The 27,012-nt window shown below is 43.4% G+C and overlaps 3 long non-coding RNA genes across 4 annotated transcripts; 2 read left to right on the top strand and 1 right to left on the bottom strand.

Moving 5' to 3' along the window:
• The first annotated feature begins 14,116 nt into the window (after positions 1-14,116).
• LOC134452443 (uncharacterized) lies at positions 14,117-16,928 on the top strand. Of its 2 annotated transcripts, XR_010035456.1 has the most exons (5): positions 14,117-14,672; positions 15,257-15,309; positions 15,815-15,998; positions 16,376-16,471; positions 16,807-16,928. It is a non-coding gene; the product is annotated as an uncharacterized LOC134452443 (long non-coding RNA). The 2 variants fall into 2 exon arrangements; XR_010035455.1 differs by having other exon boundaries at positions 14,117-15,309.
• A 649-nt stretch (positions 16,929-17,577) lies between these two features.
• LOC134452445 (uncharacterized) lies at positions 17,578-18,548 on the bottom strand. Its single transcript, XR_010035457.1, has 2 exons — positions 18,414-18,548; positions 17,578-17,948 (listed from the first exon to the last, which is right to left on the bottom strand). It is a non-coding gene; the product is annotated as an uncharacterized LOC134452445 (long non-coding RNA).
• A 257-nt stretch (positions 18,549-18,805) lies between these two features.
• LOC134451955 (uncharacterized) lies at positions 18,806-19,360 on the top strand. The gene is made up of 2 exons (XR_010035318.1): positions 18,806-18,886; positions 19,268-19,360. It is a non-coding gene; the product is annotated as an uncharacterized LOC134451955 (long non-coding RNA).
• Positions 19,361-27,012: the final 7,652 nt, after the last annotated feature.

Here is a 27,012-nt window from a genome sequence, read left to right as displayed (position 1 = left end):
AAGCTGGTAAGGACCCCCAACCCCCCCCCCCCCCCGCAAAAGAAGATTGCCGACGCCACGTTCGTGTGCTATGCGCCCAAGAGATGGAATGCCCTCCCCATCGAGATCCGATCAGCCAGCTCCATCGACTCCTTCAAGAAGCAGCTGAAGACCCACCTTTTCACCCTTGCCCACTCCTAGCTGCCAAGGCGTCACAGCGTCCCAGCTGCCGCAGCGTCCTTACTGTTCACAACCAGCCCTGGCAGGGGACTCCCCTAGGTGGCTGCTGGTCTCTGCCTGAGGTATCTTCCTGGCTATAGGGTTTTTTTCTCAGACCTCATTGAGCTCCCCCCCCCTAACCATGAATCAACTGAAAAGGGATTTTTTCCTCACCCCTGATGCCACCAGGGGCCACATCTGAGCGCCCAAATTCAGTGTGACTATCTATGACTTATGCTAGAGCAGTGATTCTCAAAGTGTGGTCCGGGGACCACTGGTGGTCCGCGACAGAGCTCAGGTGGTCCGCAAAGGGATTTCTACTTTTCCAAGACAAGCTAGCAGAAGGCTATATTTGTAACATTATTACAAAGCCATGCATATCTGAAGTCATATTGTCACCACAATAAGACAGGGAATAAAAAGTAAGTGATCTGCATCAAAATTAGCAGAGTCGAAATAGCACCCGTCAACTGTGAATTTAGTTGACAGGTGGTCCCTGAACATTTTTGGGGGAACAAAGTGGTCCTCGGTCTGAAAAAGTTTGAGAAACACTGTGCTAGACCCAGTCACTATGGACCTTACGCCTAAGAATCCTGGTCCCAACCTACGTGGACCTTATGACTAGGGGTGGGCGGTAACCGCGGTATAATATCGTGTGCAGTATTTTTTCATCAATGATAGAGATTTTGTCTCATACCGTCTACCGCAATAGCGCATTGCGTCCTGTAGATGTAGAGTTATAGTTATAGATTAAACGTTTTAAAATATGTTTTCAAATGATTTGAATGACAAGAATTCCCACATAGAAGATAAAACAATGTCTGACCAGTCATTTCCAAAAAATAAAATGCAAAAAAATGGTGTTTTGGTCATTTTGCCACAAAATGCTTAATTTTAACATTTTATACACAAATGTACAATACCGTGATATATACCGTGGCTAAAATTATACCGAGGTATACATTTTTGGCCATACCGCCCACCCCTACTTATGACTCTACAATCTCTATCTATCTCTTCTTCCTCTGCCTTCTTGCTATTTCTGCCTCTCCTACCTCTCCTTTCAAATTCAACTCTAACAATGATGGGTTTTTTTCCCATTTGTTGAGCACTTTGAGTTGCATGCCTTGTATGATACAGTGCTATACAAATACAATTAGTATTATATCATTATTATTATTATGTCTGAATCAGTGCATGGATACACTGCATGCTGTTTGATGGCGTCTAATGAAAGCCACTGCTTTGCTTCCATACAGACACACAGCCTGGCCACGCTGTGTACCTCATACATCCTTGTGTGCAGGCCAGCTGACAGGGGGGGACAAAGGGGTATGTTGTCCCTGGCCCAGGGAGTTAGAGGGCCCAGAATTGGCTCCTCATTACATTGTATGTATTGAGTAGGGGGCCCTTTCAGATGACTTTGTCCCGGGCCCAGCAAAAGCTGTCAGCGGCCCTGCTTGTGTGGCTTTGGAGACATCAGTGCACACACATAACACACGCACGCACGCACGCACGCACGCACACCATCACCTGGGCGTATCTTCTGTATCAGCTTCAATCTACCCGCCAGCTGTGTTCATAGAATATGAGCATGCTCCCAACTCTGATGTAGGTGCTGTGTGTGTGTGTGTGTGTGTGTGTGTGTGTGTGTGTGTGTGTGTGTGTGTGTGTGTGTGTGTGTGTGTGTGTGTGTGTGTGTTTGTGTGTGTGTGTGTGTGTGTGTGTGTGTGTGTGTGTGTGTGTGTGTGTGTGTGTGTGTGTGTGTGTGTGTGTGTGTGTGTGTGTGTGTGTGTGTGTGTGTGTGTGTGTGTGTGTGTGTGTGTGTGTGTGTGTGTGTGTGTGTTTGTGTACTCAGCCTGAGGCAGAAAAAGGTGACCTTCAAGACAGGTGTGTGTGTGTGTGTGTGTGTGTGTGTGTGTGTGTGTGTGTGTGTGTGTGTGTGTGTGTGTGTGTGTGTGTGTGTGTGTGTGTGTGTGACTGTGTCTGTGTCTGTGTATGTGTATGTGTATGTGTATGTGTATGTGTTGGTGTCGTGCATCAACTTCTCAAACCCCATCCGCCGCTACACACACGCCACGTGCGGTCTTTAAAAGCCGATGTGGGGGTCAATACAGGATAATAAAGCAAAGAGCAGTAGCGATTTGGTTGTCTTTGATGTGGTCTAAAAGCCCGGAAGGAATGCTTACAGCACCATGCTACCTGCAGCGACCGTAAGCTGTTTGATCCAGTCAGAGGCAGCTGTGACGCACCTGGTTCCCTCCCTGGAACTGCTTGGCTAAATGGCACAGCTATGTGTGTTGATTATGGCACATTATGTTGGGTGTTGACAAACATATTATTATCAATAGTTCAAAGTTCCATGCACAGCTCCTAGGTGCTGGTAGATGCAGGAATGTTCAATACTTCAAAAGAAAGAAGTTTACCGCACACTTGCTTGACTTTGTGCTCGTTTTATTAGAGCGAACAACGCGTTTCGCCTCAGTGCGTCATCGGGCTCGCTCAGGTATTCATATTATTATATTAGGTACATTAAATTAGTTAACACATTATCTACGCAAGCTGGTGACTATTGAAAGATGAAAAATAGTTCCCTTTTTACGTCAGCGTGTTTACGGCAGGGGCCAACTTTGTCCTCACTACACTATGAAAGATAATGACTGTGATGGTTGTTGTGTTGTGATCATTTTAGTGACTGCAGAGCTGATGCCCGTGTTGCGGAGAGTAGGCAATAGGCATGCTGCTCTCTATGACTCAGTCGCTACCCCGCAAACCCCCCACCCCCGCCACTAGCAGCAGCAGGATGTAGGTGGGACCAGGGAAGCCGAGGGGGGGGGGCAAAGGGGTCAGTTGTCCCGGGCCCAGGGAGAGAAGGGGCCCAAAACTGGGTCCTCATCACATTGGTGATTGGGGGCCCTTTCAAATGACTCTGTCCCGGGCCCTGCAAAAGCTGTCAGCGGCTCTGGGTGGGACAAATTGCTTCTGAGAGACACAAAAGCACAAGTGATAAAAGTGAGTAGTACTGATAAAAAAGGCCCCCGGAGCTCCCCTTTATCAACCACTCCTGATTGGAAAAAAAAAACCCCACATAAAATCTACATCGGAAAGTGTGTGTGTGTGTGTGTGTGTGTGTGTGTCTGTGTCTGTGTGTGTGTCTGTCTGTGTGCATTTGTTCTTTGTGATGCTTCCCATATGACAGCGTGTGGCGAATCATCAGGTTTTTTAGCGTATGTGTCTTTCGCTTTGTGTCTTTTATGTTTGCAATTACAAATACATGTCGCTTGTAATGTGAGTTTGTGTTTTGGGACTGTGATTGTGATAGAAAAGCATGTAGTGTGCGTTTGAGTGTTTGTGTTAAGTGATGTTAAGTGAACACGAATCACCACGGCATAAAGTAACATCTGTGTGTTTTAATTCATCTCCAGACACTGCAGGCAATGCTTTCACATTCCACATTGCATCCAACGACTGCCAAGCGCAAGCAGAGCATTCGTGTTTGTAATTTAAAAAGAGCCTTGAGTGTAATTTCTCTAAGCACGACAGAGCTAGTTATGGGAAATAGATGGCGAGATGGATAGAGAGCCAGTTAGCACAGCGACCATGCACTCTAAAAAGTACTGTGTCAGAAATGACACAAAATGTGTGTGCTCAGGGACAACACATTTGAATGTGTGTGCTCAGGGACATCACATATTGTGTCAATTGTTAGATGTGTGTAAGAAAGGGGTAATAATAGTGTAAGAACAAGGAATCAAAGATGTAAAAACTACTTTTGGTTAATATTCAAACCACAGTCCTGGTTTGTGATGAGTTTTTGGCTAAATTGTAAATTTAAAATGTATTTACGATAAGAATTATTAATGTACAATTTTTTACACAAAATGTGTCAAACACAGCATTTTAACTGAATAATACACATGTTGTGTCATATTCCACACACTATGTGTTAAAATCACCGTAACACAATAAATTTGTCAAAAATTACACATTCCTTCTTAGAGTATGGGATCAACATCCATTTGAGGTGAGTTGCAGTTACACAATTCTGCCTCCAGGACCACGGACAGAAACAGAATAAAAAACAAGGCAGTAGAATTAAAAGACAAAAGACAGAGAGAATGAGAGAGAGAGAGAGAAAGAGAGAGAGAGAGAGAGAAGAGAGAAGAGAGAAGAGTAGAGTAGTACTTTTATTAATTCAGAGGGAAATTAAGGTGTTCGACAGCAGAAATACACAAATATACACAAATACAAGACATACACAGAACTAACACACATTAGGTGAGAGAGAGAGGGAGAGAGGGAGGGAGGGAAATTGGGGAAATTGGGGCACGCGAGAGGAAGAGGACGCGTTGGTGATGATGATCCATTCAGAAGAAGAGCGATGGAAAGCAATCAAAGGAGAAGGCGAGAAGAGCGGAAGGAGGAGAGCAGGAGAGGAGAAAAGAGAAGAGTGGGCGAAGGAGAGGAGAAAGGAGAAAGGGAGAAAGGAAGAGCAGGGCAAGGAAGGGGGGAGTAAATGACAGGAAGTGGGGTGTAGAACGGAGAGCAAGGGGGCGGAGTGGAGACACGACTGCTTTTCGAGTAAATGCTGTCGTGAGCGGTGACATAGCGGTGACATTGCAGGCCGTGAAAAACGAGTGAGTCAAATGGCGCAGCCGTATAAATGAGAGATCTTTATCTGTCAGCCATGCCGCTGCGTACGGTCCTAAATTAATGGATTAATGGCCAAATTGCCCCAGAAAAAGCAATCATCATTAATGTAGGAGCTGCATCACCACAATTACCGGAATACGAGTCATGAATCATTTTTTTAGACATTGATAAAACTTGATGAGCACTATGGAATGTTCTGAAACAACCCCCTGGTGACATGCTAGACATGAAGTGTGTGTGTGTGTGTGTGTGTGTGTGTGTGTGTGTGTGTGTGTGTGTGTGTGTGTGTGTGTGTGTGTGTGTGTGTGTGTGTGTGTGTGTGTGTGTGTGTGTGTGTGTGTGTGTGTGTGTGTGTGTGTGTGCCTGCATTAGCAGTCTAGCTGTAGCTTAGTAGTAATGAAAAGTGTGTGAGTCATTCTATAATTAACGGTACATGTCATGTAAAGCAAAGTTGACATTTCTGCCATTTTTAGAGTGTTGTGCTAACTGCAGTCATCAGAGATTTCACCACATGACCTTAACTCATTGGCTGCCTTAGCCGTCGAATGACGTCATTTCGAATAGTGACGCCCCCTGCCTTCGACGTCGTTCGCCGATAATTGCGTTTTTTTACAGCCACGCCTTGAGGACGGTCTGACCTATGTTGTGTATTAATTTCACGCCTCTAGTCATGTTCTAACTGTTCCTGTAGGTGGCAGAAGTGTCCTAAGGAACAGTCAGGACAGGGCATTAGCTCACATCAAGAGGAAATGTCAAGACAAAAACATCCCTTTTTACTATTATAATCTCAAAAGCAGCATAGCAAAATAATTTTTGAAAGTAAAGCACCTGTGACAGTAGTCTACTTTCTTGCCCTCTGATTTTTTTAACACAGGTATTCTACTGATTTTAGTGTCAGAGCCTTACAAAAAAACTTCCTCTCATGACCAAAATACACCCCCCTGTTGCCATCTAGCTAGTAGGCATTGTAACTAGCTTGCCCAAAAATACACCATGTTCAACCAGAGATGATCTGTGTGGCAACTGTTTCATTTTGGATAATGTGATCAGCCTACACAACATCAGGATGATGCGTGCAAAAGATCATCTAACAGGAAAATGCACAGGATAGTGGTCACCTCAGTTGGGAATGTTTGGCTATTGTTTGCTACGCTAGCTAGCTAGCACGAAATCGCTAACAACTTACAACTAAGCCTAAATCAAGGAGCCTTGGTAAGTCAACTATTTTTACTCATTCTACAGTTGCAGTTATGGATCTGTATAGTATGATCAGCTTACTGTATCATCAAAAAGACAGGGGGGTTGCAGATTCTTGGAACAGAGAAGGCTAGCCTTTGTGTCTGATTGTGTCAGATACATTCAGCTCACATGAGAAAGCATTGCACTTAGCCTCAGACCAGCTAGCCTTCCCCACTCAAATCGGCTTGTGAAATGTTGGATATGTGATCAGTACTTTATCAAAAGAAAATTCATTGAACAATATATGACAAGATCACTATAGCAGAAACATGATGACAGTAATCATCAATCTGCAAATTGTCCGCTCTGCCAAATAACTGAAGCAGCAGTAAGCTAAGTTGTGCTGCCTGCCTGCCAGCCTCCCAGTTTGGTACAGGAGGAAACAAATCAGCTGTGATTTGTAACTAGAGGACTACAGGCTAAACAGAGGGACTATATTTAGAGACAGTATTTCTGTGAGTTAGTATTTCACATGAGTTACATGCACCTGCAGTCATGATCCATTGTGCGCGCCAGCAACAAACCAAAACACTTTTGTTTTCAAGCCCACCCCGTTATATTTCAGTACATTATTAGGTTGAAAAGACCATACAAACAATCTTTTGTTCTGGCTACAGATGACAGGAGACTCTGTAATAGCATCTGATAGGTTTGGAGTTGTTAGGACGGTGTCATTATGAGCAAAAACACTTGCAATCATAGGTCAACTTCAAATGGCGTTTTCTCAGCTTTTTGGCTAGAAAGCAGCATTTTGGCGAATTCCACTTATTTTCAACAGATGATTATGAAAGAACGGAAAGGGGTAGAGAGACACCGTTTTTTTTCTGATGACAGATGAGCGTCTAATCTGTGTTTTGATAGGTATGGTGTTGACATAGACACAGAACTCAATTTTCTGTGAGCCTCCAAAAAACACCCAAAATGCTGAAAAATCTCTGGCACTGTGGGTTACTCTTTTATGAAAATGGCTGGCAGCCAATGAGTTAATAAGCTGTAATCATTTCCAAATCGGGTTCTGAATATGTTGACAATGCAATTGACAGACAATTAACCCTCTCTAGGACTATACAACAGCATTGTCGAAAATATTGAAGAGAGTAACTGAAAACTTACCACAAGGTCTTCACATTTCCGGACAAGTAGGCTAAAGAGGATATGACATCACATGATGTTGGTCACATTACGTCACATTTATCATTTGTAAATATTTTATACAAAAAAGTGTGGTTTTGGTAAACAACATTTGGTAAATCAGACAGCATAAAAACGTCAAATTCCAGAATTATAAATGCATTTTTGCAGAGGAAAATAATGTAATGTGCTGATGTTTTGATCATATAAAAGACAAATGTGTGCTGATATAAAAGATCATTGGTTGAAGCTAGTAGCTAGTGAAATTGACAAAGACAGCACATGGACTTGAGATGTACCCCTAATTATGGTAAATGGACTGCATTTATATAGCGCTTTTCCACTCCTTTGAGCACTCAAAAGGCTTAAAGGACCAGTTCAGTCAATTTCAACATGCATTTGTAATGCTCACATGACCCTTGACTTGTCAGTACCTGAGTTTTTTTTCTTCTTCTTCTTCTTCAGGCTTTTCCGAGATTTTGGTCATTGTAATGGGGGCAGCGCTTTGTTTACATTTCCAAAAAACATTTTTATTTGTTCCCAAAAACATCAGAAAGGTTATACAACATCAGCAGACAACTAGCAAACAGTGCTACCTTTTGGGAAAATATTTGGAGTAGGCCTATGTTAATTTTTAAAAAAATGTAAACAAACGCTGCCCCCATTAGAATAGCTCATATCTCGGAAAGGGCTTAGCCGAAAAATGTGGCATCACCGGGTACTGACAAGTCAAGGGTAGCATGAGCAATACAACAGCATACTGAAATTGACTGAACTGGTCCTTTAACATATGCCTCACATGAACTCATTCACACACTGCTGGCTGTGCCTGTGGTTACCACCCTGCCACCAGGAACAATTTAGGGTGAAGTAACAAGGACACATCGATGGAGGTGAGAAAGAGCGGGGCTCAAACCTGCAACCTTCTGGTTCCCGAACAGGCTCCTCTAGCAACTGGGCCACCACCATTGCCCCTTTTGATGGAATGACTTCTATATTTATAGCAAAGAGAGATATCCTCCGCGCTCCTGCACTTCACAATCTGGTGCATCTCGGGAAAGGACTTGGTAAATGCAGGGGAAGAAAGGAATCACCGGAGCATCTTCAGATGTGGAAAATAACTTGTTTTATTGGGCAAGCGGTAAGACTAACGTTTCGACGTTCACACGTCTTGAAGAAGACGCGTGAACGTCGAAATGTTAGTCTTGGCGCTTGCCCAATAAAACAAGTTGTTTTCCACATCTAAAGATGCTCCGGTGATTTCTTTCTTCCCCTACTTCTATATTTACGTTAGTTCTTTTACTGTGAGTCATGCTCAGCTACCACAACAAATTCTGAGGTTTTTTTTCCCTCCTTCCCTGTCAGATGTCACAAGCGGCCTCAAGTCATTTTTCTGACAAATACAAAATCACAAGTCACAGTGCATGCTGTGAAGGGACAGATAGAGACGGAGGGACTGAGGACATGGTCTGCATTGACATTTCTACGGAATACATTATTTAAACACCACATCAAAGCAAGTCAACAACTCAAACCACTTTGTTATGGGGTGAGTCACAGCACAACATAAGTGCGCACGCACACAGACAGACAGACAGACAGACACTCTTTCATTAGGCAGAATAAAGCATCATAGACCAGAGTCTTTTGCCCTGTTCCATTCTCCGCACTGTGCACTGTGTACTTAGTCTAGTCCTGACCATCCCATAATACTACCATTTAATTTCGTATTTATGGTCTTGCATTTGTTTGCTCTGAAGCGATTGTAGGAGCAGGACGTTTGCACTCAGTTATGGTTTGAAATTATTGGACACCTCTCACACAATCGCAGGCAGTTACTCAACAACAACGTAGCGCAGACCAATGGCTCTGGCGCAGATATTGTACGTCATTGTCACGAGCGTCCTCCCCCTTTCGGCCCCACGTGGGGCGCATATTCGCTTATTGGCTGTTTTCTGCGGGGGGCGTTGTGATCAAAATCCTACTGCTCCAGGCACTCCACAGAGAAGCACGGCCATACTACCGTAGTGAAGCCAATCCTTTGGCGGAAGTACGTAGGATGGCTCGCGAGGCTACTGTGTACTGAGATGCAGTGCACTTTCTGCCCTCACGTAACGGCAAAATTTGAGGGTGAAGTGCCGGTCCAAATCACGTTCTGTCTGATATACTTGTGTGTCGCTGCGTGTCATCAGAGTTTACCAAGCGCCAATATTCAGTTCATCACGGAAGACACGGTGTGCATGCCTGTGAGTGTGTGTGCTGTGATTGGGTGCAGTGTGCCTGCTGGTGTGAGTGCTCCCACTTTTGATGAAAACTGAGGCTTGGTGTTTAGAAACACAAGTCTATCGGCGGGACGCAGATACAAAAGTGAGGGGTTTAATGTAACCCGAGTACTGTTGTCAATTGTCCTCCTGCAGCCACCATAGCTTACCTCTTGTTGACACACCCCCAGGTAGCATGCCGGTGGCCACGAGCAGCCAACAGGCTGCCGGTTGCGGGAACAAAATCCCAATTAGCTGCATGTTCACATGTTTTTTTCAATGCTCACACAATGTTAAAATCACTATTTACACATTCAAGATATAGGCTACATTGTGATTTACCTTCGTGTTGATTCAGGCTAGCACAAACCACGACATCTGGCATCTCCAGCCATCAGTGACTGCCTACTCGCACTATAAAACACAGTTGAACAATTAATAGGGCACTAGCCAGAAACCAGTCAGACAGTTGAAACGTTTACCGGTACTGGCTGCCTTAACATACCAGTCAACACAGGTTGAAATAAAAAGAAGAGTTTAGTTACCATGCACGTTTAAAAACTCAATGGCACTGCTCTCGGGTCCTCTAGGCCAAACCTTCCGTAGCCTACATGGAAGCGTTTGGGTGCGCTGCGGAGGCTACCCTGTTTTAAAACAACTTCTGTGAGATTTGGCTACAGATAAATAGTTACACAACAACTAGTGTACCGATATAAACATAAAACATGACACATACCTCCCGTTCAATGCAGCGAGGACCGAGGCAGCGGACAACCCTACACTTATGCATGCTCTCAGTGGCCTCAAGACTAAACACCAACCCTCCGATAGTTCCCATCTATCCGGAGGTGATTTAGGTAGCTGCAGAAGTGATGCACTTCCATTTAATGCAGCGAGGACCGGAGCAGCAAAGTGATGAGACAGGGCTTGTGCCTGACCTGCCGGTCAGAGCACTTTTATGAATGAACTGCCAATTAGTGGAAAGCAACAAACCTGCTACCTAGGGGGTGTGTCAACCAGAGGGGCAACTACGGTGGCCACGAGCAGCCAACAGGCTGCCGGTTACAGTTATGTTCACATTTGTTTTTTAGTTACCTCTGTCTCTTATCGACATGGCCATTGTCTTCGGAATCAAGTTTATTACAGAGATGGAGAGTCAGCAGTTTGACAGATCTAACATGCAACTACATAACCAACATGGCGCTCGTTGAGTGCAAAAAGTCTACAGTAACTCCCCACTTCAAAAAATGTTCGTTTTGAGGGCCTTAGGGGTCTTACACACCAGGGCGGTAAAGCGTCGCGGAACGGCTGCGTTTTTTACCAGCGTCGGTGAAAATACATTGAAACATATCTGTCCTTACACACCATCCGGCGGTAGTCGAGCGTCAGCGGCACGGGAGCCGGCTCCGCGCCGCGCTGCATTTGGAAAATAGAACTCGAGCGTATTTTTCACGCCGGCGACCGGCGGTGTCTCATTCAAATGAATGGCAAAGTAGCATGCTAGCTTTGGCTGTGGGGAGGGTTTTGAACAGGACTGGCCGCGCACGCCGACGCTGTCAGTGTGAAAGGCAGAGAAAAACATGCCGGCCGAAACTAAGCAGAAAGACCGCGTTCATCCAGCGACCGTTCCGTTCCGCCTTGGTATGTTTTGGCCCTTATCCGGGTAGTTGACAGTTGGGATGGGATATCGGTATTGGTGTATCGGTATCGGGTTCAGATATCAACATAATTCAGAGATCGGATCGGAATTTTCCCAAAGTATCGGAATTTTCCTGATACTGACATTGAGCCAGGTGTAATGTTAATTTGAAATCATAACACTTGCATATTAGTTTTCAGGATGGGATTCTTCATTATTTACTTGTTCTTACTTATTCATTATTTACTTGTACTTACTTATTAATTGGTTTCTTGTTCTTCTGACTCCCTTTTCTGACCAAATAGTCTACTTGGGCCTACCTCAAGTTGAAATCCATGCATATGGTTTTGGGATTGGATCGGAGTAGTATCTGTATCGGCAGAATTTAGATATCGGAATCGGATCAGAAGTGAAAAAATGTGTATCGGTTTATCCCTAGTTGACAGTACATTTCACCGCCACGATTAGAGATGGAACCCAAACACAGAGCGGAAATGGCGGTAAGTACAGAGATTGGAACAGGGCATTTGTCTTTTCGACCCTAGCCTCGCGCGCCATCCTACGTACTTCCGCCAAGACACTTGGCTCCGCACTACGTCTGGTACCTGTCTTCTGTGGAGCGATGTTGACCGGTAGGATATTCGCCGGTGTTCTGACAAACGGTTCTACATTGTAATTTTATCCTACGGTAGGATGTTCTGTCAGACATGTCTGTTAAACGGTCCTACATCGCCATAGATAGACGTCAGACATTTTTGTTCAACAACTTATAAGTTAAATCCTGATTTTTCCGAAAATGTCCTTCCTGCTTCCTGCAATCGCGTCAGATCAAACAAAGTCCAGACCATGAATACGAAATGGAAATGGTAGTATTATGGGATGGTCAGGACCAGGCTATTTCGCCCCTGCCTCTGCACTGGAGAGCACATTTGCAAGGAGACAATGTGACAAATAAAACCCCTTGTATCCTTGTACGCTTATGCTTCCATATAGGCATAAGGGTTCTGCGCCTTTCAGAGTTGAAGAGAATTCTTGTGCACCAGTGTGATGGAGTGGCCATCACTAGGGTTGTGGTGGCGCTCTGCCTGTCTGTCACGCCAATGAGCCTTGGATGTAGCAGTCAGAGAGCCCCCCAGAATGGTACACCAGAAGGTCCGGGTTCGAGTCCCGGGGGCGGGGCAACTCTATTCCCCTTTGTTGCGAATGGCGTCAGTGGGATGACCTGGCATGAGGTCATTGGAGGTGCACGCAGCTGTGCTAGCCATATGAAGGACGCCAGGATGGAGAGCCCTGGAACAAGGGACTGCAGCATGGATTGTGGGCTATCCTGGAATGATAGAAGAATGGTGAGGGGTAGAGTAGAGAGTAGAGTAGAGTAACATTTATTAATCACGAAGGAAATGTAGGTGTCTAGTAGCATACATACAAAAAAATGGATTATTTCACATTAAACTTTCAGATATAAAAAGTCTCTCGTGAGGTACAAAAATAGTGTTTGAAGGGTACAGGTCCGCTTCCCGAAGGAGAAGGCATGTGCCATCACTATGATTGTGGGTGAGCTCTGACTATCACACCAACAAGCCTGGCTCTTTGGTGTAGTGGTCGGAGCCTCAGTATGGTGCCCCAGGAGGGTCTGGGTTCAAGTACCAGCAGGGCAACTCTACTGCCCTTTGCTACAACAAGCCTCAGTAATGCAGGTGTGAGGCAGGAAAGATTTGATCAAAGATGAATGGGTAACACTTTACTTTACGGATCGCTAATAAGGTGTTAATTTCATACTAATTTCTCAGTAATTTCAGTCTAATTTTATGGTAATAACTGCTTGTTATTAGTAATAACAGCAAAATAACCATGTGGTTTCCAGTGCAATTACACTATAATTTCTCATTAATAACAGCAAAAATAACCATACAGTTTCCAGTGCAATTATGCTGTAGTTTCTAGTTAATAGTAGGCTAATGGAAACAGCTACTGTGTCATCATAGTAGTTAGGTGGTAGGTATGCCAGTAACTAAACGGTATCAGCCGAAGTAGTTTCATACTAATTAGGCTACATCAGGGCCATAATGTGCAATATTTCCTCTTCCTATGTTATTGCATAGAAACGACCACCCAAGCATCCTTGTATTATTTCTGCTTAATTACCTTGTAAACAATTGAGTAGTTATATGGAAATAAGATAGAATCAGGGCCGTAAAATGCATTATCACCTATTCCACTCAATTTTATGGAAATTACATATTTTCATGGTCTTAAAATGTCTTATTTCTTATTTCCACTCAATTACTTAGTTATTATCATTTTTAATACAATATAGACTAGCCTACTATGAAGTGATTCAAGTACACAGACAAACACATTGTGTGCAAAACTTTATTTATTTTTCCAATCAGTTATGAGATTCATGTTCACTGATGTGAGGTTGTCAATCTGCCACCATCCAGAGGAAGTCCTGTGAACACAAACAAACAAACAGAGAAGTCAACTGCAAGACCGGTTTCACCACGTTTATTTTTTTTATGTTATCAATTCACCATCGCTAAATTTGCTTCTGAAATGCAGTACCATGTTAAATGCACGTTGTAAATCTTCCTCAGGCTGACATCGTAGCTGATTTACAAAGGCAAACTCTAGCTAGCACCTAGCTTCAGTCATTGAAAACATGGTGGGCAGAGCTAGAACTAGTGGTTTCCATGTACCTCTGTAGGCTATGCCATTTCAGCACAAACACGGCTGATAAGACGTGTTTGCAGTGTATACAGTTAAAATCCTTCAATGCTCAGAGACAAAATGAAAGCAGGTTAAAGCTAGAACTACATTAAAAGTTCGTTGTCGGGAAGCTTACCTTGCCTGGCTCTGCTGCACTGAAGTTGAACTAGCTCGCGGTGGCGGCGAGTCCTGTTGTTGCTAGGCAACGAAAGTTTGGTTACTGCAGAACAGAAGCGTCTCAATTAGTATACTTCTGTACTTCAAGCACACTCGTTCTAGTTGTACCACTGACGTGTATAGTATAACTGGACTGCGGATGTTCGATGTGTTGTGAAGCAACGGCTGGGGGCGGGACATGGGACGATTTTTGGGCGGAAGAAGGAAGTAGAGCGCCTTTTTCCATTGATCTCTATGGTGGACTTGAAGCCATATAGTTCCTAGGCAATTCTTGCCGAGTCGGCCCTGTTTCGTTAAAACGGTAGTCTCCCCTCCCTCCCAAACAACCCAGATATTTTTTTCGGGCTGACCCTTTATTTAAGAAAGCTATTAAAATAGTTTAAATGACCAATGAGCATGGCTATTTGGGTTGATTGGCAGTTGCCATTCTTTAGAATTATTGTTTTGATTGACAGGCAGGCCGTTGTCAAGGAGAAGGGCGAGTCTCGCGGCGTCTCCAGGGGAAGCCCCCTCCCTCCCTGCTGCATTACTTTCAACCAGCTCTGCTTTCAACAGCTTCATTACTGCGATGGGTTATTTAATTTTGGTACACTTTCCCCACAAATATGCGTTGTTGTACTTTTGGATGTACTTCTCCGTACTCTGTAAGGACCTCTGCAGTTTTGGTAAGTAAAATAAAAACATGTATATACGTGGCTGATTGACCAAAATGACTGAGCTTTGTTAAACAAACACGTACGACAATGCTAGCTTGTTATTAGCCCAAGACAGCATGCTGATCTTTCAGTGTTTGATGATCTGTCGGCTTGTCAAGTAACTTAATTATAATTTGAATGCCATTGCTTTTGAAAGCAAAATGTGTCTGTTTGGCGTGCGTCAGGTGTAATTCCCTCCTTCCGTACCGTAGCCAAGTCCTTACATCAAGATGAGTAAACATTTCACTACCATTCTGGCACTATGCTGGCCAGTGGCCACATCGGAAAAGCAACGTAGTCTAGCTGTGTTCCTCCGTCAACTGTTAAATATTGTTTGTTTCTGTGTTGCCAAATTGCTAGTTGGTGATGAAATGATGGTCATTGGTACGTTCGTTTTCAGTATGCAAATTGCGTCATTAATGTTGACTGTACTGAGTGACGAGTGCATAGTGTAATGCAAATTGTGTCATTAATGTTTAATTGTAGGCCTACTGACGAGTGCATTGTGTAGTAAACATTTCCCCATCCTCATGTGACATGGTTTCATTCTGTAGGCAAACAACAAACCACACTTCACCTGGAAAACAGAGCCAGGACTCACTGTCAGGTAAGTAAAGTTTCAAATCCTTAAAGTATGCTCCTGAGTTAAGACCAGAGACCTTCCAATGTAAAGCTAACACCATCATCTGCTTACTCTGCATGTGTTTATATATTAGTAATAAAATAGTAATGAAATATAGTCCAGGAAGACAGATGCTGAGGCACTCAAGGTTGCAATTTTTTTACTTTTTTATTTGGCTACAATGCCTACGCGTTTCGGCCCTTATGGCCTTCTTCAGGGCGTATCAAGCTTGTATCCTTGATACGCCCTGAAGAAGGCCATAAGGGCCGAAACGCGTAGGCATTGTAGCCAAATAAAAAAGTTTTTTTTAAAAGAATTGCAACCTTGAGTGCCTCAGCATCTGTCTTCCTGGACCAAGTTTGAGAGCCTCTACACTGATGAGCACCAAGGAAAAAAGGTGAAGACCCAGAAGCACTCCAATTACCTGCTTGTGAGTAATGAAATATATGTTGTTCTCATCACCCTTCGTTTGTCATCATTTTCTTTACAGATGTCTGAAAATGTACAGTAGGCTACACGCCAGCAGGTCTCACCATAGTCAACATCATCAAGGATTGTCACTCCGACCTGAGAAGAGGCCCCATAGAGACACGGACAAGGACCAGCCACTGTTGCCAGTGCACAACTGAGGACCCGACCAGCCTGCTGCCATCTATGATACTATATAGTACCCGGTATGTAACATTACACTACACTCAGCCAATGCTTTCATCCAAAGCTTATCACTTATTTTTACATGTGCCTCCCAATTTGAAGGGACAAAAAGTAATTGGACTGGATAAAAGTATACATCAAGCGTAGTAAACTCTTAGCATTTTGTCAGTAGCCACTATCTTCAATAATTACAAGGGTACCAATTCTATTGACAGATATGCATGCCCACACCATGAAACTACCACCCCATGATTTTCACTGATTAGGCAGCATGCTTTGAAACATGAGCAGCCCATCTCCTTATCTATTGTGTTTTCTTCCCATGAACGTAAGTTGTTGGTGTATCAAACGGTGACGTATTCTCATCACACTTCATATGCCATTATTTTATTTACAGCGGAGCGGTCTGAAGACGTGGAGTACACTGCAGCAGGTATCACATGACCAAGGACTTGGACAACGTCTCTGTTTACATCTATAGTGTATTACACAAGTGAGTGTACACCCCCATATTTCTGCAGATGTAATGGGACAATAAAGACATTTGAAAACTGAAAATGAAGTCTGCACTTCAAGCTCATCACATTAAATAAGTAAAACAGGAGCTTGGTGAGCAGACTTAATTTTCAGTTGTCATTTGACTTTGTTAGTCCTGCACCCAAAACTTTTTTGAGAAGGATGTTCATGGGTTTTTCCTTTTTAAACAAATGTAGACATTTGTAGACACTGAAATGTTATAGTTACTCTATATATACCAGTGATATGCTTCAATTATGTTAATGTTACATTAATTATTTTTTAAAAATAGATTTGTATTTATCGTTACAGCTGAAGATGTGCACAGTACGCTACTGCCTGCATCCTACCACCACAGAGGATCCGATATGCAGAACCAGCTTCAAAAACCATTGCAATTATGAAACACAGTTAATAAATGCTTATATACAGCAGCCCGCACATTTTGTTTAATTTGTAATATTGGTTAACACACTATTGTAACAACTGTTTAGATCGGTGTTTCCCAACCAGGGGTACATGTACCACTAGGGGTACGTGAACACAATGCAGGTGGTACATGCATTGGCAGGTATCAATAAAAAGAAATGTATGGAGCATAATCATATTGGGATAGAGCAGTGGTTCCTAACCTATGGGTCGGGACCCAACTTATGGGTCGCCAAAGATCCACAGTGGGTCGCGAAGCCCTCTTGATTTTAAGGGGTTTCGTTTTAATACCATATAGCCCATGTTGAATATATGACAAAGTAAAGCTTTTAAACTGATATATGCATAGAGGCAACAAAATGTAAGCGACACATTAAACAGTCATTCTATATTTGACTGAAGACAAATTGAGGAATACAATTTTCTAATGAGTTTGCCTCCCTCTCGCCTGGGACTCCCTCTCGCGTGGGCGCTGGCATGATTGGGTCACCAAAGCTTACAATGGTAAAAATATGGGTCCCTGAAGAAAAAGGTTGGGAACCACTGGGATAGAGGAAGATATACAGTAGACTAGAGCATGAGGGAGGGGGTACTCATGGTATGACAAAAATGCTTAGGGGGTACATGAGACAAAAAAGAAGTTGGGAGACACTGTGTGATTGAAGTAATGCATTTCTTACAAGCTTGGGGAAGAATGTCCACTCCATGATTTGCAAGTTTAAAAAGCTGAACATAAGGGTGAATATTTCATTTTAATCTTTATGTCAAGCATACAAAACACCCAGATGTTTAGTCATAGCCTACTGTAGGCCAGCTATGTTTTACTAACTGAAAGGTGTTAACTTTGGTTTGTTTACCATACCGTCTACTTCTAAGAGTGATTTTGTATTCTGAATCTTTTCAAAAACTGGGGGGGATCAGCAAAAAAATGGTCATGATGACTGCTCGACACGGCAATCTTCATCTTCAATCTTCCGGATGACAGCTTGGCGTCGAGGAGCCTTTCTTCAGCGTCCATGGTTTGTCTGTCAAACGGAAAGGTTTTGCATGTCATTTGATGCCCAAACATTCAAAGTTATTTACAAATGTCCGTAGAGGATTAACTTGGTGTGGCAGACACAAACCAAACAATATTTTACGCAGATGTACAACATGAAAATTGGAGCATTCTGAGCTCTCATACAAAAGCAATGTTGATACTGAGTATTGCTGACATGGATTATGTTTTGCCAAACGGTACGCCGACCCCAAAGACACATCTGCATGTTCTGTGTACAGCTCTGTTTGTAGCCTAACTTCCCATTTATCTTTAATTGCGGCTACATTACAACGTGGTGAAGTAACTTATAGTAAGCTAGGTCTTTCGCCACTCGGCTGGCTCACGTTAGATGCTAAGCTAAAATTATTATGGTCATCATAACAAGCTCTTCAAGGTTTCGTTAACCCAAAGTATCATTTTATTAATAGCATGGTATATTTGCCATACTTACCGATCACCAGTTCCATTTGAACTTGTGTTGCTGTTTTTATGACAATCAAGGGTTTCTGTGTCGACCAGTTCCACAGCTGAAAAGTGGGTTCAATATTTCTGCTGGGGACGCCATGTCATATTCGGGTGGGAGGGGCGGGACATGTCTTGAAGTGGCTGTTTGTGGATTGGCCGGCGATGTCAACCTATCAGCAATGTAGCTCAACGTTGTCAAGGTGATTATTATATTTCCGCATTTTTGGGGCGGAAGTAAATCAGCCGCGGTTGCTTCAAAACCGTTGAATGGAGTTCTATCGAACTCCGCAGTCCAGTTATACTATACACGTCAGTGAGTTGTACGCTGCCCGCTCTGCTTGCAGTATGGCTCAGAGACGCTGACGTTGTTCAATTGAGTACCCTGACACACAAGGGTGGGGTTTGAGACGCACCACACAGTGCTTTCGCACGCAGGCAGCAACCAGGGTAACTTTCAAGGTGAGCTAAAATGGTCTTGATGTTGATTTCATCCACCTTCAATCGTCGAATTACTTTAGCCTTATGCAAACATGTTTTATGAGTTAGTGTTAGGTTTATGTTTGTTCTGGAAATGAAACGGCATACAGAAGTACCTTTACAATGGAAACCACTAGCTAGCTCTGCCCACCATGTTTTCAATGACTGAAGCTAGGTGCTAGCTAGAGTTTGCCTTTGTAAATCAGCTACGATGTCAGCCTGAGGAAGATTTACAACGTGCATTTAACATGGTACTGCATTTCAGAAGCAAATTTAGCGATGGTGAATTGATAACTTAAAAAAATAAACGTGGTGAAACCGGTCTTGCAGTTGACTTCTCTGTTTGTTTGTTTGTGTTCACAGGACTTCCTCTGGATGGTGGCAGATTGACAACCTCACATCAGTGAACATGAATCTCATAACTGATTGGAAAAATAAATAAAGTTTTGCACACAATGTGTTTGTCTGTGTACTTGAATCACTTCATAGTAGGCTAGTCTATATTGTATTAAAAATTATAATAACTAAGTAATTGAGTGGAAATAAGAAATAAGACATTTTAAGACCATGAAAATATGTAATTTCCATAAAATTGAGTGGAATAGGTGATAATGCATTTTACGGCCCTGATTCTATCTTATTTCCATATAACTACTCAATTGTTTACAAGGTAATTAAGCAGAAATAATACAAGGATGCTTGGGTGGTCGTTTCTATGCAATAACATAGGAAGAGGAAATATTGCACATTACGGCCCTGATGTAGCCTAATTAGTATGAAACTACTTCGGCTGATACCGTTTAGTTACTGGCATACCTACCACCTAACTACTATGATGACACAGTAGCTGTTTCCATTAGCCTACTATTAACTAGAAACTACAGCATAATTGCACTGGAAACTGTATGGTTATTTTTGCTGTTATTAATGAGAAATTATAGTGTAATTGCACTGGAAACCATATGGTTATTTTGCTGTTATTACTAATAACAAGCAGTTATTACCATAAAATTAGACTGAAATTACTGAGAAATTAGTATGAAATTAACACCTTATTAGCGATCCGTAAAGTAAAGTGTTACCGATGAATGTTTAGAAAACACAGCACACTGATAACTGTTTTGCCCAGTGTGTCTTTGTTTTGGAACAAAAAAAATAAAACCATATACTATATAATTCCAAAGTTCAGACTTGGACATGAATCCGGACTATGGACTTGAACTTGTCTTGGACTACCTATTAGTTTGACTCGGACTTGTCTTGGACTCGGACACTGGTCTTACCAAATTGGGTTTTTGGACCCAAGTTGGTATTAATTTCTTTTGAACACTTGCCATCATAGATTCTTCAGTGGAGCTTGAAATCCAATTTGTCTGCACATGCATGTAGGTTTCCTTCAAACATTCATGTTACTGACATTCATCCTTATCATTGTTTACGTAACACTGTAATCTTTTTGGACTCGGTCTTGTCTTGGACTTGAACCTCTTTGGACTCGGACTTCAGTAATTCGGTCTTGGACTTGACTTGGACTCTACAAAGGTGGACTTAACTACAGCCCTGGAAAACAGGCTACAGTAAGGTCCAGAGATGGGACCAAGTCACTAATTTGCAAGTCGCAAGTAAGTCTCAAGTCCTTCCAATCAAGTCCGAGTCAAGTCACAAGTTATGACACATTTGACCAAGTCAAGTCCAAGTCCAAGTCCAAGTCGTGCCAAAGCCAAGTCCAAGTCCAAGTCTTATTTTTTCCAAGTCCTTAACAAGTCACCTTGTATTCTATGTGCAATATTGACAATTACTGTTGGTCATAAATTCATTACATCTCCACACTGATTTGCATGTCCCCCTTCGCCAATCATGTCCTGTAGGAAAATCAGCCATGGTATATTATGATTTCATGTTTTTTTGAGCATGGTTCGGCATGGTTTTTGGTTTGACTAGGTTTAACTATAAAATGAACCATGGTTTTAAGGTCGTTTGTTACTGTCCAAAGCATGGAGAGATAGGGGTAGCCCAAGGTCATACGTTTCTGTACCAAGGACAATGTAGCATGAGAAATGGCAATAGCTTAAGTAGGCTGAGCAAACACACTGCTGAGATACTTTTACTATGAGCCAATTAGCTACATATTTATTATGGGTTAATCTGAGACACCACATTGTGTAGTGTGTGTGTGTGTGTGTGTGTGTGTGTGTGTGTGTGTGTGTGTGTGTGTGTGTGTGGTGTGTGTGCGCGTGCGTGTGTAAGCCGTTTTTTATCCTCCACCCCCTTATCTTCCGTGAGCATCAATCCCTCACTGCAAAGGCAAAGTGTGTGTGTGTGTGTGTGTGTGTGTGTGTGACAAAAGGCAAAGAATTGTGCTGCTGGCAGTTCCAGCCTTTGGTGTGCGATCCCACATGTGCCTCCTTTGCTCTCCCCCTCTCTCCCTCTCTCTCTCTCTCTCCCTCTTTCTCTCTCCCTCCCTCTCTCTCTCTCCCTCTCTCTGGCAGAGCTGCTTCAGAGGAAAAAGAAAAAAGCCTCCTCTATTTTGATTCGAGGCTGGTGACTCATTTCACTGCAGTCTATCATAATTGCTTTATGCCGCATAGCCTTCTCTCTCCGCGTCCTTAAATATCGATTAAGGGGGTTGGACCAGGGCCTGAATTTGATGGGGGCCTTTTTATTACTGTGAAAGGGGGGAATTTAACACACTCCAAAACACTGCATTGCACACGTACCCATACCCACCCCTACACACACGGATACATGCGCGCAAACGCTCTCACACACACACACACACACACACACACACACACACACACACACACACACACACTCGTGCACACGCATACAGACACACACACACACACACTTGTGCACTCACACACATTTACGCATGCACACACTCCATTCTCTGTCATCTCCAGTGACAGTGGCAAATGAAACCCATTATTGGCCAAGAAGGCACATTGAACTGGGCTTAACCCTTCAATCTCTGTCTGACCGTGTGTGTGTGTGTGTGTGTGTGTGCAGGCCCGTAGCCAGGGGGGGGGTTCGAGGGGTTCGTTCAAACCCATCCTCCCATGCCCCACCCCCACTCGAACCCCCCAACACTGGGCCAACAATGAAAATAACTGTCAGATAGCAGTAATTTGAAGCAATTCATGTCCATTTATGTTAAGAATGGGGAGCAACAGACAATCAATTAAGGACAGCAACAGACTCACAGCAAACTCGTAATGAATTAAATATGTCTAAATTAAAATATTCGAAGTGTGCTCGTGTATTTGGGGACATTAGAATAGGGAACCAAATGAAGTCCACTTTCGGGGGAAAAGATCCCCCCCTACCATAAGGGGTCTTACACACCAAGGCGGTAAAGCGTCGCGGAACGGCCGCGTTTTTTACCGGCGTCGGTGAAAATACATTGAAACCTATCTGTCCTTACACACCAACTGGCGGTAGTCGGGCGTCAGCGGCGCGGGAGCCGGCTCCGCGCCGCGCTGCATTTGGAAAATAGAACTCGAGCGTATTTTTCACGCCGGCGACCGGCGGTGTCTCATTCAAATGAATGGCAAAGTAGCATGCTAGCTTTAGCTGTGGGGAGGGTTTTGAACAGGACTGGCCGCGCACGCCGACGCTGTCAGTGTGAAAGGCAGAGAAAAACACGCCGGTCGAAACTAAGCAGAAAGACCGCCTCCGTCCCGTGACCGTTCCGTTCCGCCTTGGTATGTTTTGGCCATAAGGCTGGCTACGGGCCTGGTGTGTGTGTGCGTGTGTCAGAGAGAGAGAGAGAGAGAGAGAGCTCTGACGGGCACTCTCATGGTCAAAATATTAAAGGTTAAAGTCAGTTGCCTGCTGTAGTGAAATACACTTAACCTCACTGACTCAACTCCTATGGAGAGATTACTTCTGTATCGCAATAGAGGGAGGGAGTGCTGAGGGAGCCACTGGAGATTACTTCTGTATTTCAATAGAAGAATATCGCTAATGGCTCGCTGAAAAGTCGCTAATAGTGGCTAGATGACGTCATCATGACATTACGTATGATCTGTAGAAAACGTGCCCACATGCCTACGTTCATAGTGCAAATGGGCAGTGCTAGCTACTTTATGGAGATCAGAGCTAATCTGCAGACCGGAAACGCTTCTGATGGTGGTGCAGAGATACAATTATGTTGAAAAACAATGACACTGTCACTGAAAAGGCACGTTTTTTAAAGTCGCCAGATTCAGGTTTTTAGTCTCCAGGGACGTCAAAAAGTCGCTAATTTGGTAACACTTAAGATGACCTCTGTAATGCAATAGAAGTGTTGTGGTAAAACACTTCAAATATCTTGCAGGCTGGCTTTCTCTGTATCATCTGCTCAGAGTAACAAATATCTCGCACCAACACCAAAATAATACACAAGCAAACAAATAAAAAGACAGGATGGTGGCCTGAAAGAAGAGGCAATTAGCACAGCAGGCCCTGGCAGAGAGAGGGAGAGAGAGAGAGAGAGAGAGAGAGAGAGAGAGAGAGAGAGAGAGAGAGAGAGAGAGAGTGAGTGGAGGGGAATCCTGGGGACAGAGGGAGAGAGAGAGAGATGGAAAGACACAAGAATAGATACAGACAGAACGTGGAAAAGAGTGAGAGAGAGAGAGAGTGAAAGAGGGATAGAGAGAGAGAGAAACAGAGAGAGAGATAGCGAGAGAGAGAGGGAGGGGGATCCTGTCGGGATGATGGCTCACATTAACAGATGGGCAACAGAGCCAAGGTCAAAGGCACTAATTGAAATCTATTCCTGTTGGCATTTGTTTACTACGAGGTTGATTTGCATCTCTTTGTGTTGACATTTACAGACGCTCCTGTGTATTTACCCCACACCACGGCCACCCACGGACGCCCTGATGTAAATGTTACAGTGTTAGTCGAACATTTACTGTGTAGCAGCAACACCATGAGTATTACATTTGTCTCGTTTGGCATTGAATGAACACTGTGCTAAATGTACTGATTTTCACACAGCTAAAAAAAGGAGACTGTTGCCAGGTGCCCAAATATGGGGCACACAGATCTGAGGTTTGTGATGTGTGCAGGAGACACAAATTTCCTTTTGGGTCAATAAATGTTTCATTCATTCATTCATCCATTAATTTTGTCGATTATTTTGATCATTCGTTCTATTTCAGATTTGATTTTGGATACCCCTACTTTATTTTTGACCGGCATGACAGTATTTGCTGTTTGAGCGGCGCGCACAGCTGATCACTCTTTTGAAATATTGGTTGTTTCACAAATAGTAACCCGTTAAGACATCATGTCTACAAGATATTGTATTGTATTGTATTGTATTGTATGTTATACGTTTGTTGTTACCAGAATGGCAATGACCAAGACATAGGGCATTACTAAAGGCCCTGTGTTATGTCACAGTAGTGTAGTGCTATGGCAGTTAACTGTTCAATGACTATTCCAGCGTTTCACTGGTGGAACGGCATGCATTATGGAGCTACATTTCAATGGGTGTGTGTGTGTGTGTGTGTGTGTGTGTGTGTGTGTGTGTGTGTGTGTGTGTGCGTGCATGCGTGCCATCGTAACTGCCAGCGAAAACGCAGAAAGAGCATATTGTGTTGATATAACACGGTAAATATATGCTGATATACGCTAAAACTGTGCTTGGTCTCAACTATAAAATCAGCGACTACAACTGTGCAAACAACTGGCAAGATCCTGCGCCTAGGATGGCACATTCATAGCCATACTCCTTGCTTGGCATATCTTGAGGCGGGAGATGCCACCACAGGCTCTTTTCAGTAACCCTGCCAGTGGATGAGAGTGAGTAAAGACACAAGATTTATTACCAAAATGTTAATGACCAAGTCATACAATATTACTGAAGCGAAATGTTGCAGTACCAGAATTTGACAGTTTTACGAAGTAAACAATCTCGACATCTAAATCTAATGTAATGTAAATGTAGTAACACACACTAAGTGTGCAGTAAATCACTGTATCAGTTGTTGGAGGTTGTTGGTTATTGGATATTGTTATATAGTGTATAATGACGACTAGGTCTGCAACAGTGCACAGACAGGTGTAGTGCTGTAAAGTAACAGTCCTTACCCTGATTGGTTGCAACACTCCTGTACTTCGCACTGAGGTTACTGTTGATTGCGCTGGCCTTCCCATATGGCCAAGAGTACCGTTGTAGAGCAGCATCTGGTCTGTGATTGGCTCATCAACACTGACCTCATCAGGAAAGAACAACAACGTGTATGATGAGATAATTATTTAGGTCAACTCTGGCTGATGCTTATGTGTCAGAAGAAGGCTAGCCTGGAGTGCCTGGAAAATCGTGTGTGTGTGTGTGTGCGTGTGCGTGTGCATGCGCGCACGTGTGACCACCAGTCAATTTGCACTAGTGCGCTATGGGTCCTGCCCACAGGCAAATCAGCCTGATTTATTGATTTTGTACTGTAATTTCTGACAATTTAAATGGAGTTTGGGCACTCAGTAATGCCAATTAGATATTGATTTCCCGATTATGTCAATAACAATTTCACATGTTCAGTACTCAGCACTCACTAAAACCTTAGCAAATAACTTGATCAATGTGATTGAATTTGCCTTGTCAATTAACAGATATCTGTTGAATTATATATATGTATATTTAAATATTAATATTTAAATATTTAAATAATAAATATATTTATATATGTATATTTTTAAAGATATTTTTTTGGTCTTTCAGACTTTATTGTGGACAAGACAGTACGAGGACAGGAAGCGAATGGGGAGAGAGACGGGGAGGGGTCGGCAAAGGTGCCGGGAATCAAACCCTGGTCAGCCGCATGGCAGGCGAGTGTCCTACCGGATGGCCATTGCAGGCCCTGTTGAATTATTTCATGATTTCGGTGCAACATCACAACTGCATGTTAATGAGCTTTCAGAATGTGCATGCCCCTTTTTAGGTGAAGCTGCAAGTAGTACCTGTCTGCCACCATAGGAATGAATGCATTTGACCACAGCCACCAAAACAAGTTACCTAATAAATTGTGTTTCACATACAAAGTTTCCACCCCAGGGCTCTCCTTGATCTACCATCGAAATGTTGAGCCATTTTGGGCTTGTTAAATGGTTAAATGTCAACATAGCACCTCAACAGGTTGGCTAGTCACTAGTTTACCTCGGCCAGGTCTCATTTCCACTTATTTAGTCAGTGACTTATGGACTTCCAAAGCTCCCAAATGTTTAGTTTTTAATGTCATGGGTCTTCTTTGAACTGTCACTACAGTGGCGAGGCATTTCAGGCCTTGTTACCGCACAAATACACCTACCGCAACAAGAGGGAGGCGAGCGACGGAAGTAATTGACTTTGTATTGATTCGCGCGAAAAAAGCGATTCTGGAGACTAGAGGCGATTTGTGCGACGAGAGTTTGAAGACAGTTTGAAGTTGAAATCCTTTCAACTTTCTATGACGCGGTTCGGCGACCAGCCGCGACAGCCAATGACTGTAAAGAGGTCAGTGACCACAGCCAATGGGAATGTTTGAATGCTTTGCCCTCTGCTTGTAACGGACATACTGTAGTCGCTTCAATCGCGCGTATTGCTCTGTCGCTTCAATCGCATCGCGCCTGGTCTATCATCTCAACGTAAATTGTAATATCATGTATTAATGTTGCACTCAGGGGTGTAGTGGGCACGGTACGCGGGGATACGCAGTCCACCCACTTCTCCTGAAGTGAGATTTTTAAAAAAAATCTTCTGCCCATGTTTGAATACAAAAAGCGATGAGCTTATAGCAGTACAGGTGATTGACCAAACAGATGAAAACGGAGAAGCAATGACGGTAGATCAAGAACAGTTTGGGGGTTTAACATGATAAGTTGCCTAATTATTTGATGACGTTACAAATCGCATACCCCCACTTTAAAAATCCCCACTACACCACTGGTTGCACTTATATGTATTAGTATTGTACTGAAACCATTAATGTACTACTGCTACTGCTTTTGATACCTCTGGCCCCGTGAGGGAAGATCAGTAGTGGAGCGACCCAGAGATGGAGGGAGAGGGAGAGAGACAGAGATGGAGGGAGAGGGAAAAAGAGAGAGAGAGGGAGAGAGACAGAGAGAGAGAAGGCCAG

Source organism: Engraulis encrasicolus, chromosome 7 (assembly GCF_034702125.1).
Source record: "Engraulis encrasicolus isolate BLACKSEA-1 chromosome 7, IST_EnEncr_1.0, whole genome shotgun sequence".
In the NCBI taxonomy this organism is placed as follows: domain Eukaryota; kingdom Metazoa; phylum Chordata; class Actinopteri; order Clupeiformes; family Engraulidae; genus Engraulis; species Engraulis encrasicolus.
This window is presented reverse-complemented; position numbering and strand designations above follow the sequence as displayed.